The sequence below is a fragment of the Poecile atricapillus genome, chromosome W (assembly GCF_030490865.1).
Source record: "Poecile atricapillus isolate bPoeAtr1 chromosome W, bPoeAtr1.hap1, whole genome shotgun sequence".
NCBI lineage: Eukaryota > Metazoa > Chordata > Aves > Passeriformes > Paridae > Poecile > Poecile atricapillus.
The window spans coordinates 87,366,596-87,381,740 of NC_081288.1; the positions used below are offsets into that span (position 1 = coordinate 87,366,596).

General features: G+C 45.3%; 1 long non-coding RNA gene across 1 annotated transcript; it reads right to left on the bottom strand.

The window, feature by feature from the left end:
• Positions 1 to 2,559: 2,559 nt before the first annotated feature.
• LOC131592515 (uncharacterized) lies at positions 2,560 to 14,816 on the bottom strand. Its single transcript, XR_009280635.1, has 4 exons — positions 14,603 to 14,816; positions 6,210 to 6,277; positions 5,169 to 5,243; positions 2,560 to 2,873 (listed from the first exon to the last, which is right to left on the bottom strand). It is a non-coding gene; the product is annotated as an uncharacterized LOC131592515 (long non-coding RNA).
• Between the last annotated feature and the right edge of the window lie 329 nt (positions 14,817 to 15,145).

Here is a 15,145-nt window from a genome sequence, read left to right on the forward strand (position 1 = left end):
ATCCACAAGGGGTACCTGGAAATCAAAAGTGGCCAAACCAAAGACCAGGGTGGGATGCTCAGACAGAAGGGGGTCATCGAAACATGACAGATGTACGAGATATGATAATACAAGGGGTCTGGGAAGCTGTTCCTTGGGGACAATACATTAGCAAAGCATTTGAAGAATGTCAGAAAAAAGACAAATCTCCTACAGATTGGCTCCAAAGGTTACGGAAAAGCTTGCAAATGTATTCGGGGTTAGACTCTAATTCTCCAATGGGAGAAGCATTGTTAAAAACACAATTTGTAGCAAAATCCTGGAAGGATATGCAAAAGAAACTCGAAAAGTTGGAAAACTGGCAAGAGAGGGGACTACAGGAATTATTGAGAGAAGCACAGAAAGTTTATGTAAGGAGGGATGAGGAAAAACAGAATGTTCAAGCAAAAATATTAGTTGCAGCTGTTAGAGAAGTTCAAAAGCAAGAGTGACCCTGAAGCCCTGTAAGATCAGTACAGAACCAGGGAAGCCTGAAGAAGCAGTATTTCCCACAAAAGGGGACATCAGAGAGCCCTCACTGTAGGAATCCAGAAATGGAGATACATTGCTCTGTTTGTCCTATTCTCCAAAAAGGTATTAATCCTATTTGCCACTAACAGAAAGGCTTCCAAATATCCCTGGGTAAACCAGGATTTCTAAAAAATTAAGTAGAAAGTAGTAGAATGTTTAGTATGCCACTGATGTGAAAAATATAGATTTTAGAGTGTTTAATACATGGAGTAAAGATGGAGGAAAAAAGGTGTGGTTTTTAGCTCTCCTTTTTCCTTCTTCTCCATGATTCTGCAGTTTTTAGGAGCACAAAGAGTGATTGGTTGAAAGTTAGTCGCAGTTTTAGTTACGTAAGTAGATATAGAAAACTTATTTGTTAATATATAAAAACAATACACGTGTCTATAGTTAATAGGGTAAAAATAGATATAAAGTTGAGACAGCCACATGATTCGGGGCCATTTTGTGCCATCAGAGCCCAAAGTGTGCCAGGTTGTAGTCTTGTGCAGAAAGTCTGGAAAGACCTGCCAAGTTTTGTGTAACATCCTAATAAACACGAGAAACAAGATCCTAACCATCTTTGGAGTTTTCTTCCTGACCCGGAGAACTGAGGTGAAGCGATCTTCCCTTAGCCCCCTGAAGTAATCCAAGCTAGCTCTGTTGATGGAGGGGTCAGGGAGATCCTTCACGACCAAGAAAAGACCAAAAAGTGCTGCTTCTCCCTCCGGGGTAACGGAGGATGTTTATTCTGGCTGGTTTCCAGGGGAGAAGAGACCGGGTTTCTCCTTCCCGGACTTTTTCAAACCTCGGGAGAGGGGCGGGGGGACATATAACACCAACCAATGGGATAACGTTTCAGGGACAGGGAGGGGAGGGGAAAAACACGTCACAGCTGCCTAGAAGGTTCACAAAGAAACTGAGTAACTCCCAGAAATATGCACCACCACATCTGCCCCTACTTTGATATATGTAATTAAATGAAAGGTAACGAGCTTATACGACTTACTGACCTGAAGTGGCCCACCAATCTCCATTTGCAGGCTGGTGAGGGTTACTCCGGTCTGCCAACTCTATATGGTTGACATCTGAGGTAGCTGAGATTAGCTTAATTATGCTTCTGTACAGTATTTTGCTTAGCACTCCAAACACTAACACCGTTAGCAAAACAATGACTAGCAGTGACAGAATAGTTTTCACTACTGAAGCCCACCACCCCGAGAGTCCCCAGTTTTTAAACAGTCCATTGAACCAGTCATCTGCTTCTTGCTTGACTTGTCCGATCATGCTTTTCATTTCTTGGAGCGTGGCATGGATGTTAGGAGCTTTTGATGTCAGGTTCATGCAGCAGAGACCCTCGAACTCCTGGCACTCGTGCCTGTGGAGAAATAGGAGAAAGTCTATTGCAGCACGATTTTGAAGTGTTGCCTGCCTGGTAATTTCCTCATCTTCTAGGAGGGCACTTATGGCATTAGATGTTAAATTTGTTTGTTTTACCACCCAGCATTCTAGGTGTCCCAATTCACCTAGGGCCTTTGCTGCAGCTACCCAAGGAAGGAAAATGGATGCAGCAATTCTTTTTGATTTGGACCAATGGAAAATCTCTGAGTCACAATTTTCATCTAATTTTGTAACACTTCTCTTTTGAATTTTTTTGGTCAAATTGTTTTTATGGGTCCACTCGCCAATTAGTGTTTGATTGGGTGCTAACAGTGATAGATGCCCTATGGTACACGGCCCTCCAAGGAGACGGGATGGAATTCCTGCCCATGCACGGTCCCCGCAAATGAGGAACAGTCTTTTGGGGAGGCTTTTGGGATGTGTATGAGCTGAGGAGTGCACTTTGATGTAGCTTAGTACACGGCACCACCTTTTTGCTGTGAATTCTTCTTGATGTTGTACTATATGGTGGAATGTTTCTTTATGAGTTGGAGGACTGACCCTAAAGTGTACACAGTATGAGGCTGGGGAGGAACCCAGCAGCTCTAACTCCTGGGGTTCCTGGGTTGCCTTAGGAAAATGGGGTAGCCACTCTTCGACGGGGTTTCTTAACTCTGCTTCTACATGAGTGCTGTGTAGTTTATTACCTGCTTCAGGAGTCAGTGTACTAAAGCTGTGTGTGAATTCATCATGCTGCAAAGGAATTCCTACCAGGCAGGTAGACATAGGATTTTTTGCTGCTGCAGTAGATAGACATATGTTTTCCTGTTGGAGTGCTTGTGCCAGGGTCACCCAGATGTTCTGGCGTGGCTGTGGGACGATCCAGGCTGCTGTCAGGCTGCTCAGTGCGAGCAGGATGACAGCAGGGTTAAGGCTCATCATGGATTTGAGTGGGAAGCAGGTTATTTCTAAAAAAAAAGGAAACAGACATTCTTTAAAACATATTCACAGTTACAGTATGCAGGTCAGAGGCTAGAAAGGTTTCTTCTTGCTCTCTTCAGCGGCGTCTTCTCTTGGAAGCAACAGCCACTTGCTTCCTTCTCTTCTTGCTGGTGCTGGATTCTTTGGAACAAAAGGTTTCACCCATTTCTGAGGAATCCATCGGGGGCCTGTAGGGGTGGATACACACGCGTAACCTCGCCCCCAGGTGACAAGTTCATAGGGACCCTTGGTTTGCCAAGTTTCAGGGTCCCTGATTAAAACCGGTGGATGCTGTGACAATTTAAACTGATCACCACTATTAAAATGCCGTTACAGGAGGATTCATGTTTTCAAATGAGCAGTTTAGGAAGTTAATGGTAAACAGAGCTTTACATAGTTTCTGTTGGGGAGACATTCACACTGCCTCGCTACCTTGCCTGGCGAGGACTTGTTTGAGCGTCTGGTGTGTACGCTCAATCACCGCTTGACCTGTGGAGGAGTGGGGGATGCCAGTTTTATGTTCCACTCCCCACTGCTGGACAAATTCAAGGAACTCCTTGGATTTATACGCTGGGCCTTTATCTGTTTTAATTTCTTTAGGGATTCCCAATACAGAAAAGGCCTGTACTAAGTGTTGTTTAGCATGCACAGACTTTTCTCCTGCATGAGCAGAGGCATACACTGCTCCTGAGTATGTATCAATACTCACATGTACATGCTTAAGGCGACCAAAACTGGGAATGTGAGTGATATCTGTTTGCCACACTTCACAGCTCTTAAGGCCTTGGGGATTAACTCCGATGCCTAATGATGGCACTGCCTGGAGCTGACAATTGGGACAGGTAGCCACGATGGCTTTAGCCTGATCCCGTGTCAGCTGGAACTGACGCATCAGTCCTGGCACATTTTGATGGTATTGCTGGTGACTTATTTTTGCCTGTTGAAACACGTCGGGGAGACATACCTTTTCGGCTGGGGCAGCAAGGGAATCTGCCTTCCCATTCCCCACAGCGATTTCACCTGGCAACGGGGTGTGCGATCTTATATGCATCACATAGAAAGGTTGTTCTCGATTTGAAACCAAATAAATCAGTTTTGAGAGCAATCTAAAGAGATGTTCGTTCTCAATGTCCTTGAGAACTGCCTGTTCCGCTCTGGACACCACTCCTGCTACGTAGGCTGAGCCAGTAACCAAATTAATTGGTTCTGAAAATTTCTCAAAGGCTCTCACGACCGCAGCTAGTTCAGCTATCTGGTGTGACCCCTCTACAAACTCAACATCAGCTTCCCAAAGCTGAGTCTGTGGATTTCTCCAAGTCATCACCAACTTGTGGGATGTCCCAGATGCATCAGTGAACACTGTGAGAGCTTTGAGTGGCCTCCGGCTCCTTTTCTCATGAGGAATGAGGTGGAATTCCTCATGAAACAATTTGTGTGATGGTGCATGAACTGAAATTTGCCCACTATAGTTGTCCAGAGCTAACTGGAGGTTAGCATTGCTCTGCAGCAGATGCTCAAACATCTCTTTGGTCAGTCTCTCAGGGGAGTTTTTGCCTTCTCCAGAGAGCCTGACTGGGTGGTGAATACACATAAAGTCACAACCTGCCAGTTCCCGCAGCCTTACCCTGGACTTTTGAATCAGCTGAGCCATCAGCTCTTGTGGCTTGGTGATAGTTTTGGGTCGTTGATGGGAGAGGAAAATCCATTCTATTATTAAGAGTGGGTCCCTCTGCCCCTCGGCCCATTGGAATATTAACCCATGTAAGTGTGGCAATTTCCCCAGGACAATAAATTTGAAAGGCAGCTCCGGTTTGAAGCGATGTGCCTGTCTTTCTGTCAAGGCCTTTTGTGCCTTTTCAATTACAGTTTTTGCTTCTGGAGTCAGCTCCCTGGGAGACAGTAGCTCTCTCTCCCCTTTTAATAAATTGAGTAGGGGACTCAGGTCCTCATTAGTGAGACCTAGCCATGGTCTGACCCAGTTTAGTGACCCGCATAGAGAATGAAGATCTGCTAGAGTTTTAGGATTACCAATAATTTCCAATTTTTGTGGAACAACAGTCCGTGCAGTAATTTCCAGGCCCAGGTATTTCCAAGGTGGCATCCTTTGAACTTTGTCTTCCTCCATTTGGAACCCAACAGAGGTTAAAACTTTAACCACTAGGTCAAGGGTATCTTTCAGTATGTTGTTATTGGGACAGCATATTAAAATGTCGTCCATGTAATGCAAAATGATAGCCTCTCTCTTTTCAACATGCACTGAGGACAGCAATGACCCCACATACCACTGGCAGATGAAGGGGCTGGCTTTCATCCCCTGAGGTAGAACTGTCCAGTGGTACCGTTTCATTGGAGCTTCCCTGTTAATTGTAGGAATGGAAAAGGCAAACCTTGGTGCATCAGCTGGATGCAGGGGAATTTGAAAAAAACAATCTTTAATATCCAGTACTGCTAGTAGCCAATCCTGTGGTAGCATGGTTGGGGATGGCATTCCTGGTTGGAGAGATCCCATGTCTTGTATTTTTTTGTTTATTTCTCTTAAATCTTGAAGGAGGCGCCATTTATCTTTCCCTGGCTTTTTTATTACAAACACCGGGGAATTCCAAGGGCTGGTTGTTTCTACTATGTGTCCTTTAGCCAATTCTTCTTCCACTAATTTTTCTAGCGCCCCAAGTTTTTGTCTGCTGAGAGGCCACTGGTTCACCCGAATTGGATCATTATCTAGCCAAGATAACTTTTAGATAGGACGCTCTACAGTGGCCTCTATCAAAAATCCTGAGGTGTCTCAGGAATTGTTAATTTCACCCCCCACTGCGACATGGTATCTCTCCCCCACAAGGGGCACTTGTAGTCAATTACAAAAGGTCAGACGCTAGCTATCCTACCCTCTGGACCTTCAATCTGGACGATATTTTTAGCAACTTTTGCCAGTTTCATCCCTCCAACACCCTGTATTTTTCCTGCCACCGGTTGTAATTCCCAATGTGAGGGCCACACCTTCTCCGATATGATGGTCACATCTGCCCCAGTGTCAATTAACCCTTCTACATCGAGATGTTCTGATTTATGTGCTAAATTACACCCCATAATGGGCTTGTCTTCACCCACTACTTCTGCCCAGTAGACTCCCGGTGCTTTGTCATCTACTGGGACTTCTGTTGGAACAGGGATTACCTGGGCTATTACCTGCCCTTTGGCTACATAGAAGGGTGGTTGGGGGCACCTAGCTAAGAGAATGAGGTGTGTTAGGTCTCCCCTAATTGTCATGGGAGCCACTTCAATCTCTGTTGGTGTGTGTGCTGTGTCTCCAATAACAAAATACCTACTATCCAGTCCAGACAGGTCTTGTGAATTATCCTGCAAATCTACTCCAATGACAGCCCAGCGGTCAGATCTGAAACAAAAAGCTTTAGAAGTTACAAGTCTGAATTGCTTTTGCGGTTGCCAGACCTTATTAGGCAAACGTTTTTCACAATTATATTTCTGCAGTTTTTCACCCCCCCCCCCTTTTTATTAAAGGACAGAGATTTGTTTCCACTTCATTTATGTCTGCGCGCTGAGTGGATAAGTGCTGAGACGTGAGATTTTTTGCAAGCTGGTATCTGTGTGTTTCTGTTGTTTTAAAGGACAGTTTTTAGCAAAATGTCCCGGTTTTCTGCAGTGAAAACAAATTCGCTGTTGCTGGTCAGATGTCATCTGTTCACTCCTTGTCTCAGATGAAACTGCAGCAACAGGTCTTAGGGTGGTCCAGGGAGGTCTCTTTTCCTGCGAAAACATCTCTGCTTTCCAAGCACAGGCTGCTGACATCTGTGCAAGGGTTGGAGGGGGATCCATAGGCAAACCTAGAATGACTCTATGGCAAGATTCACTAGCATTTCTCTGAGCAAGTTCCTTGACTAACTCTGCCTGTACCACGGGGTCTTCTAACTGACGGGAGACTTGTTCTCTTAATCGGTCTAAGAATTGCAGGAATCCTTCTGAAGGCATTTGTTTTACATTAATATAACTGCCCTTAGTGTCAGCTGTAGGTAGCTGGGTGAAAGCTTTTTCTGCAGGTGTAGTGATTTTATCTATCACAGCTTTTGGCAATGCCCTAGTTTGGTCCTCAGGTTTTTCCCATACTCCTTCGCCACATAAATGCTCCAAAGTAATAGGATTATTTAGTAAATCTACATTTTGGTGATTAGTTTTTAATAATTCCACCAGTATGTTTTTCAGAAATCGTTTCCATGTGTTTTCCCATAAATCAAATTCAGATGGTGTAAGCAAACACCTAAAAAGATCTTTAATATCTGTAGGAACTAATTCATTTGAGGTTAATGTTGTTCTAACGATGCTTTTAAATATTTCACTATTACGACCAAATTCTCTTTGTACTTTGCAAATTTCCTTTTTGTCTTGGTGTGAAAACGGCTTGTAAGTACGGTTCTGTGGTCTTGTTCCAGTAAAAGTTACTGGAGCAGTAGTAGGGAAAAAAGCTGAGTCACAATCATTTTGTTCTCCATTCCCGGGAGTTGTATTGAACCGGCAGGGGGGAGAGGTCTTCCTGCCCGGGTATCGGGAAGGCTCGCATTCCCCCATGCCCCAGTGGCACCACGTGGCTCTACAGGGGTAGCAAGCTGAGGGGATCCACCCTCCCATCCCCCGGGGTGTCCCCCGGGGCCATCAGGGCATATTGCAGCAGCACAACCAGACCTGCCTTTGGAATGTGGTGAGGCAACCTCGCCTCCCTGCTCGGTCCCGGGCCTGCCCTCCGGACCGTAGGAACTGGGAGGGGCTCTGCCCCTCACCCCCCACTCGGCCCAGCCCCCAGCCCCGCCCCTGGCTCCCACCCCATTTCCAGTCCCCGCCCCAACTCCCGCCTAATCTCCGCCCCCCGGACCACCCCCCGTCCCGTTAGAAGCAGGCAGAGGGGAGGGGTTATGGGAGGGGAGAAGCTTGGGGTCGGGGGCCTGTGGGGGGAAGGGGTTATGGGAGGGGTGGGGGGCAGGGGAAGGACAGCACGTGGTCGGCGCCATTACTGCTCAGCACATGTTCTTGAGTAAGTTTAGCTGACCCCCCCTTCCTTGCAAGGAGGATTTTAAGCTATGTTTTTCGGGGTTTTCTGCGGAAAGGGAAGGGTATGGGCAGGAGTTTTTGTCTGCCTGTAATGCTTCCGACAAACCCTCTGACCAGGGAGCCGAGGGAAGAGGGGGGGAAGAGGGAGCCGAAGGCTTTTGCCTCTGTAGAATTGCTTTCCGAATTAAAAGAAACAGTGGGAGGTATTTGCCAGCTGTGCTGTCCCCCAATTCAACTTGCACTGTGAGTGTTTGCCCAACCTTTTCCCAGTCAGGCAGGGAATCAACATTCAAATCCGGAAAATGCAAAAAAACCCATTTTACTAATTTTCTCAGCTTATATTTTGAGAAATTGATATTTCCAGCCTTTAAAATATTCTTAATATGGTAATATTTATTCCTTTCCTGTGTAGACAAAAGAGTACCTATGGCCAATCTTAAGGCTTTACTACACAGACTGGTCTAACCTTTTTTACCTCCGAGAAAAGCAGAAAAGATCCAAACTGCGGTCAGGGTTTAAAGACCACCACGGAGCCCGGGACACGCTGCCGGTGCACCCCTCACACACACCACGTGTGCAGCCACGTGGACTCCCCTGGTCCTGATACCGGGGAGAGGCTCTGGCACCGGCACCACCACCACCACCGTGACTCGCAAAACCCCACAACAACCGCCGGATCTCCCACACCCCCCCATGCCCCCCCCAGTACCTGTTTCCTGAAGGACGCGTGGTGTTCGAAGAAAAGAAAAAAAAAATGTTCTCGATCTGAGTTGACTCGTGTACTCACTGAGCTACCAACTCGACCCCCGTCAGTAAAGACTGTGGGGTAGGTGACGGTCCCTAGGCTTGTTAAAACACCAGTGGGGTATTTTCTAGCCATCCCAAGGGGTTCTGAAGCCCCCGCGATGGGTGTCACCTGAAGCGATCTTCCCTTAGCCCCCTGAAGTAATCCAAGCTAGCTCTGTCGATGGAGGGGTCAGGGAGATCCTTCACGACCAAGAAAAGACCAAAAAGTGCTGCTTCTCCCTCCGGGGTAATGGAGGATGTTTATTCTGGCTGGTTTCCAGGGGAGAAGAGACCAGGTTTCTCCTTCCCAGATGTTTTCAAACCTCGGGAGAGGGGCGGGGGGACATATAACACCAACCAATGGGATAACGTTTCAGGGACAGGGAGGGGAAAAACACGTCACAGCTGCCTAGAAGGTTCACAAAGAAACTGAGTAACTCCCAGAAATATGCACCACCACACTGAGGTAAGTGGAACTCCCCATGAGGGAGTATTCCGAAGGAGCTCGGCCCAGAGGAGACTGAGAAATCCGTGTGAGAAGAAGTGCAGCAGAATCGAAGAAGAGAAAAAGTTTCACTCAGGACAAATGTCCTGAATGCTATTACTGCAAGAAGAAAGGACATCTAAAAAAGAATTGTAGGAAAAAGAATGCAAGATGAAAAGATCTTTTAAGAAGACTAAGGGGGTCGGGGGCTCTTTATTTTGGGGTCCAAACCACCACCTGAGCCCTTGATAAAATTAGAAATAGGACCCCATAAGGAGGAAGTAACTTTTCTGATTGATACGGGGGCTGAACAAAGTACTGTCCAGAAATTGCCAAAAGGATGCATAGAGTAAAGATACCATGATAGTAGTAGAGGCAAAAGGAGAACCCTTTAAAGTCCCAGTTATTAGAGATGTAGAAATAGAGTCAGAAACATAGATCTGTTTAGGAAATTTGTTGCTAGTTGAAGAGGCAGATTATAATCTATTAGGAAGAGATCTGATTGTAGCTCTAGGAATAAACTTGACAGTACAAGAAAAATATCTCGTAGTAAGCCTGTACAGACTAACTCAAGAGGATGAGAGTAAAATTAATCCTCAAGCCTGGCATGCGCAAGGAGAAGTTGGAAAGTTAGAAATGGAACCTATTTCCATTAAAATACAAAGACCAGAAGACCCAATTAGGGTCAAACAATATCCCATTTCAATGGAAGGAAGAAAAGGGTTAAAACCTGCAATTGATGAATTAATAAAAAGGGGGAATCTGGAACCTTGCATGTCAAGGCACAACACCCCCATCTTACCAGTGAAAACTGACAGAACCTATAGGTTAGTTCATGATCTGAGAGCAGTCAACCAAAGGACAAAAACATGTTTTCCAGTGGTTGCAAACCCATACACCCTTGTGAACAAAATTTTTCCGGAAGACACCTGGCATTGTGTAATAGATCTAAAAGATGCCTTCTGGACTTGTCCATTAGCAAAAAATAGTCGAAATTACTTTGCCTTTCAGTGGTAGGACTTACGCAAAAAGAAAACAACAGCTTAGATGGACAGTGCTTCCCCAGGGGTTTGTCGATTTTCCCAATTTATTTGGACAAGCACTGGAGCAGCTACTAAGTCAGTTTGTGCCAACAGAAGGAATCAAGCTCTTACAGTATGTTGATGACTTATTAATAGCTGGTCAGAAGGAAGAAGTAAGAACAAACATAATAGCATTATTACATTTCTTAGGGAAGAAAGGGTTAAAAGTATCAAAATCGAAGTTACAGTTTACTTGAATCAGAAGTAAAGTACCTAGGGCACTGGATTACAAAAGGGAAAAAGAAATTAGGCCCTGAAAGAGTGGTTGGAATTGTTGCATTACCACCCCTGCGGACAAAAAGAGATGTTAGACTGTCGCTATAGGACATGGAATGATTCACACGGACACGGTTCAATGTATGACAGGGAAAAGTGATCCTTTTATTTTTCCGACTCCAGTATTTATAGATTCTTGACAACGACCAGGGATTGGATAGTTAGGTTACCACCTTCCCAATCACACTGGTCATGTGAAACGTCCATCAAAAGACGTTTCTTAGAAAGAATGTATACACATCTATGTTTATATTTACTTTCCTGGGAAAGCGGCTAGAAACTATGAAAACATGATCAGAAGGTTTAATTTTCAGGGAGACAGACAACTATTGGGACTTTTAGGGTATTGCAGGCAGTGGATTGAAAATTATAGTGAGAAAGTAAAATTCTTATATGGGAAGTTGACTACTGAAAGAATAAAATGGACAGAACAAGATGAAAAAGGATTTAAAGAATTAAAGGAAGCTCTTGTAACAGCTCCAGTATTAAGCCTTCCTGATGCAAAGAGGCAGTTTCAGCTGTTTGTATATGTTAACAACCATACTGCTTATGAAGTATTAATGCAAGATTGGGCCGGAACTAAAAAAACCTGTGGGGTATATGTCAAAACTTTTATACCCCGTAAGCAGAGGCTGGCCCACTTGCCTACAAGCAATAGTAGCAGTGGCACTATTAGTAGAAGAGGCCAAAAAGATCACCTTTGGAGCCTCACTAATAGTATATACCCCCCACAATGTAAGAAGCATTTTGCAACAGAAAACAGACAAATGGCTCACAGATGCTAGGCTTTTAAAATATGAAGCTATACTGATTCATTCACCTGACCTGGAATTATGAATAACTATTGCTCAGAATCCAGCACAGTTCCTATTTGGTGAGCCATTGGAGGTATATAATCATAATTATGCAGAAGTGGTGGAATTACAAACAAAGATAAGACACAATTTAGAAGAAGAAGAACTAGAAGAAGGAGAAAAGTGGTTTGTAGACGGGTCCTCGAGAGTCATAGAAGGAAAAAGAATGTCAGGATATGCAATAATAGATGGAATGTCAGGAGAAGTTGTAGAATCAGGACCCTTAAGTGCTAGTTCGTCAGCATAAGCTTGCGAGCTGTATGCAGTTTTACAAGCACTTAAGAGGTTAAGAAAAAAGAAAGGGACAATTTTTATGGACTCCAAATATGCCTTCGGGGTAGTCCACACCTTTGGAAAAATCTGGGAAGAGGTTTAACTAGCACCCGGGGGCGAGGATTGATTCATGAAAAATTGATAAAACAAATCCTAGAAGCTATTAGGGGACCGGAAACAATTTCTGTAGTCCATGTTAAGAGACACCAGATGGAGATGCAATTTTGGACTAGAGACAATAATTTAGCAGATATGGAAGCTAAGAAGGCAGCACTATTAGTAATAGATATTCCAGAAATTGAAAAAGATGAATTTCAGGAATATCCCTCCCGTCCCACCTCAAAAGAAATTGAAGAATATAAAATGATGGGAGGCGAATGGAAAGAAAACAAATGGAAACTTCCCGATTGAAGGGAATTGTTATCTAGAGATTATACAAAGAAAGTTTTGAGTAGGTTACATCAACAGACTCCTTGGAAAGCACGAGCACTTGCAGAGCAGTTTTTCAAGTTTTTTGCATGTAAAGGAATCTATGAGCTAGCAAAACAAGAAGTGTTAGGGTGTATGACATGTCAGATGATAAATAAGACAAGGATGCGGCAGACTCCATTAGGAGGACGCCCTTTAGCATATCGACTGTTTGAAAGAATCCAAATCGATTTTACTGAACTACCCAAAGTGGGGAAGTATAAATATCGGTTAGTAATAGTAGATCAGTTAACACATTGGGTAGAAGCCTTTCCTAGTACCAGAGTGTCCTGGGGTGACTTTATGATGCTGGTATCCCCAAACACCTTGTTTATATTATATATTAAGTTCTGCACCTTTAAGATTAGCTTTGAGAGCTAAGGAAGTTGAAACTGCTGGAGGCTGATGGGAGTTTCTTCTCCTGGCCAATAACTGGCCATTTCTAAGAATTGACAGTGGTTTTGACCATTGAAAAGTGAGATTAACCTGTGAACACCACTTTAAGATGTAAGTCCGGGAATTTCTTGCCCTCTAGTTTCTGGCTTCTGAAGAGGTAACAGGGCTCCGGCTCAGCCCCTTCCCCCCCCCCCCCCCAGGCCAGACAAGGCCGCGAAGGGGGGGTGGGGGGGGAAGCGAGCCTAGGCCGGTTCCCTGGCTCGGCTGCAGTTTCTGCCGCTGCTGAGTTTCATCAGAGACTGGCGAGTAAAGAAAGAGAAAAGCCATTGACTTGCAGCGTGTTGAGACAGTGGCCACACTCCTCCAGAGCAGCCATGAAATAAATCTTCCATCGTAGACAGCTCCAGCCGCTGCTCTGACAGAGATCACGGGACCATCCACAAAGCCTGGGCAAGATTTTAACTCTTTCATTACCCAGATGAGACTTGCAGATTAATCTTTTATCTCCAGAGAGAGGGGAAGAGAAAGTGATCAACATGTAAAAAGACACCATAAACTATCAAACACAGTGAAGAAAAGAATTAAGCTTTCAGAGGGGGGAGAGAAATAAAGAGATGCTTTAATAAGCTGAAATATTTTTCTGTTAAAGCTATAGAGATAGACAGTAGTGTTCTGAAATAAAACTCCTTTAATTCATGACAGAGTATATTGAGAGGAATAGAGTATTTCAAAGTGTGGATTTTAAGCAAATAGTGAAGTACTTGTGATCTTATGAAATGCTGGAACAGAAAAAGAGAGAAGTAATAGTTGAAGATTTGTAGCCTTTAAGAGGCAAAGAGAAAACTTCTGTTTCCAGAGAAGCTCACAAAGACAGATGAGAACTTTAAACCTTTGAATAACTCATCCTTAAAATGACATCCCTAGACTCATTAACCCATAACACACCTCAGAGTGATGTGAAATGAGAAGAGAGAACTGATAGAAGAATTTCCAGGCAGCTGGCATCAGAGAAATAGGAAACCATAGAAAAAATAGTTTTCTTGTAAAGAACTCCATAAATTAGCAGAAAAAACTTCTTTTTCTCTACAGAAACTGATGAAAAGATATAGAGAGTTTTTTAGCAGATGGGGGACATGATATATTGGTAAAAGCCTGTCTGCACAAACCAGCCTCTGGGTTAAGCCGCAATATTAAAGGCAAAAATCCTTGAAACTTGCCTGTAGAAAGTAAAACAATGTTCCTGTGTACCAAGACAAGAATGTAAACCTGTGTGTACCAACCAATAGTAGTTTGCTTTGCCCGCGGACCCTGTAAAACCCTATAAAAGTGTGCTAGAGATAAAAATAAATTGGCATTCACAATTACTTCTGTGAAGACTGGTGAACAGCTCGGGGGTCTCTCAACATTTGGCGCTCCGACCAGAGACATCCCTGCGGGCAGAAGGGCTTTGGAGTCATCGGAGTGGATCTGGGCGCTACGTTGTGGGCTTGGATCGGCACCAAATAGGCAGCCTGAGCGCGGTGAGACGCGGAGCGGTTAGACGTGGAAGTAGGGCTGCTGGGGGGGGCCCAGGAAGGCAAGGGCGTTGTAGAGGGGTCGCGACCTTCCCCCTTGCAGGGTGCCGTCGGCATGGAGACAGAGTTTGTGGCGGCGAAAAAACTGCTTCTCGGTATCCTCGTTAAACGAGGTGAAGCAGCCAGGGAAAAGGACCTGGATAAGCTCATTATATGGGCAAAAAATCGTGGGCATTTTGCAGTGCCCTCACTGCTTTTTGCAGTGGAAGAGTGGATTGATGTCGGGAATCTGATGTGGGACACGGCAATTACGGGAAAGAGTAAAGACGTAGTAGCCCTCGGTTCGGTTTGGAAACTTGTGTTAAATGCCTTACGAGATATGAAAGCAGAGTCCTCAGTAGCAGCAGCTGCTATAGACGCTATGGCGCTGCCTGAGACAGACACGCCGCAATCACCCCCTGCCGAGTCTACGAGTCGTTTGAGTGCATTTTTCGGGGTGGGGCATGTCCGGCCAGCGAAGGGGCTTACCGGGAGGCAGTGTAGCACCGTGTCGGAACTTTTAAAATCCCAGGGGTGCGCCGATGCGGCTTAGGCCGCGCCGGCGGAGCACTCCGCAGTTCCGGCCGTGCAGGCGGAGCACGCTGCCGCTTCGGCAGCGCCGGCAGAGCCTAAGCCGGAAGTTACCCTGCCGAATGCGGATGTAGAAATGACGGCTCCCCCGGAAGGAGCGGGCGCCAGCTCCAGCCAGGCGGAGCCTGATACGTCAGCAGACACGAGAGCCGCAAAGTGCAAACCGAAGATCTACCCTTCGATGCCATCTACCGTTCACTGGGGAAGACCGCAGGACATCCCTCTCCCCTCTGATGACGACATCTCTATGCATTCCGATGACGGACGGCTTGCAGCGGGAGCAGAGCCAACTAATGACAGTGCAGCGACAAAGAAGGAGCTACTGGGATGGCAACATCAAATAGAGCAGCTTGTGCAGCAGCTCCAAGCTCGAATTGAACAAACCCTAGGTGCGAATAAAGCGCAGCCTCAGCAAGAGAAAGCAGCTCTGCAGCAAACACC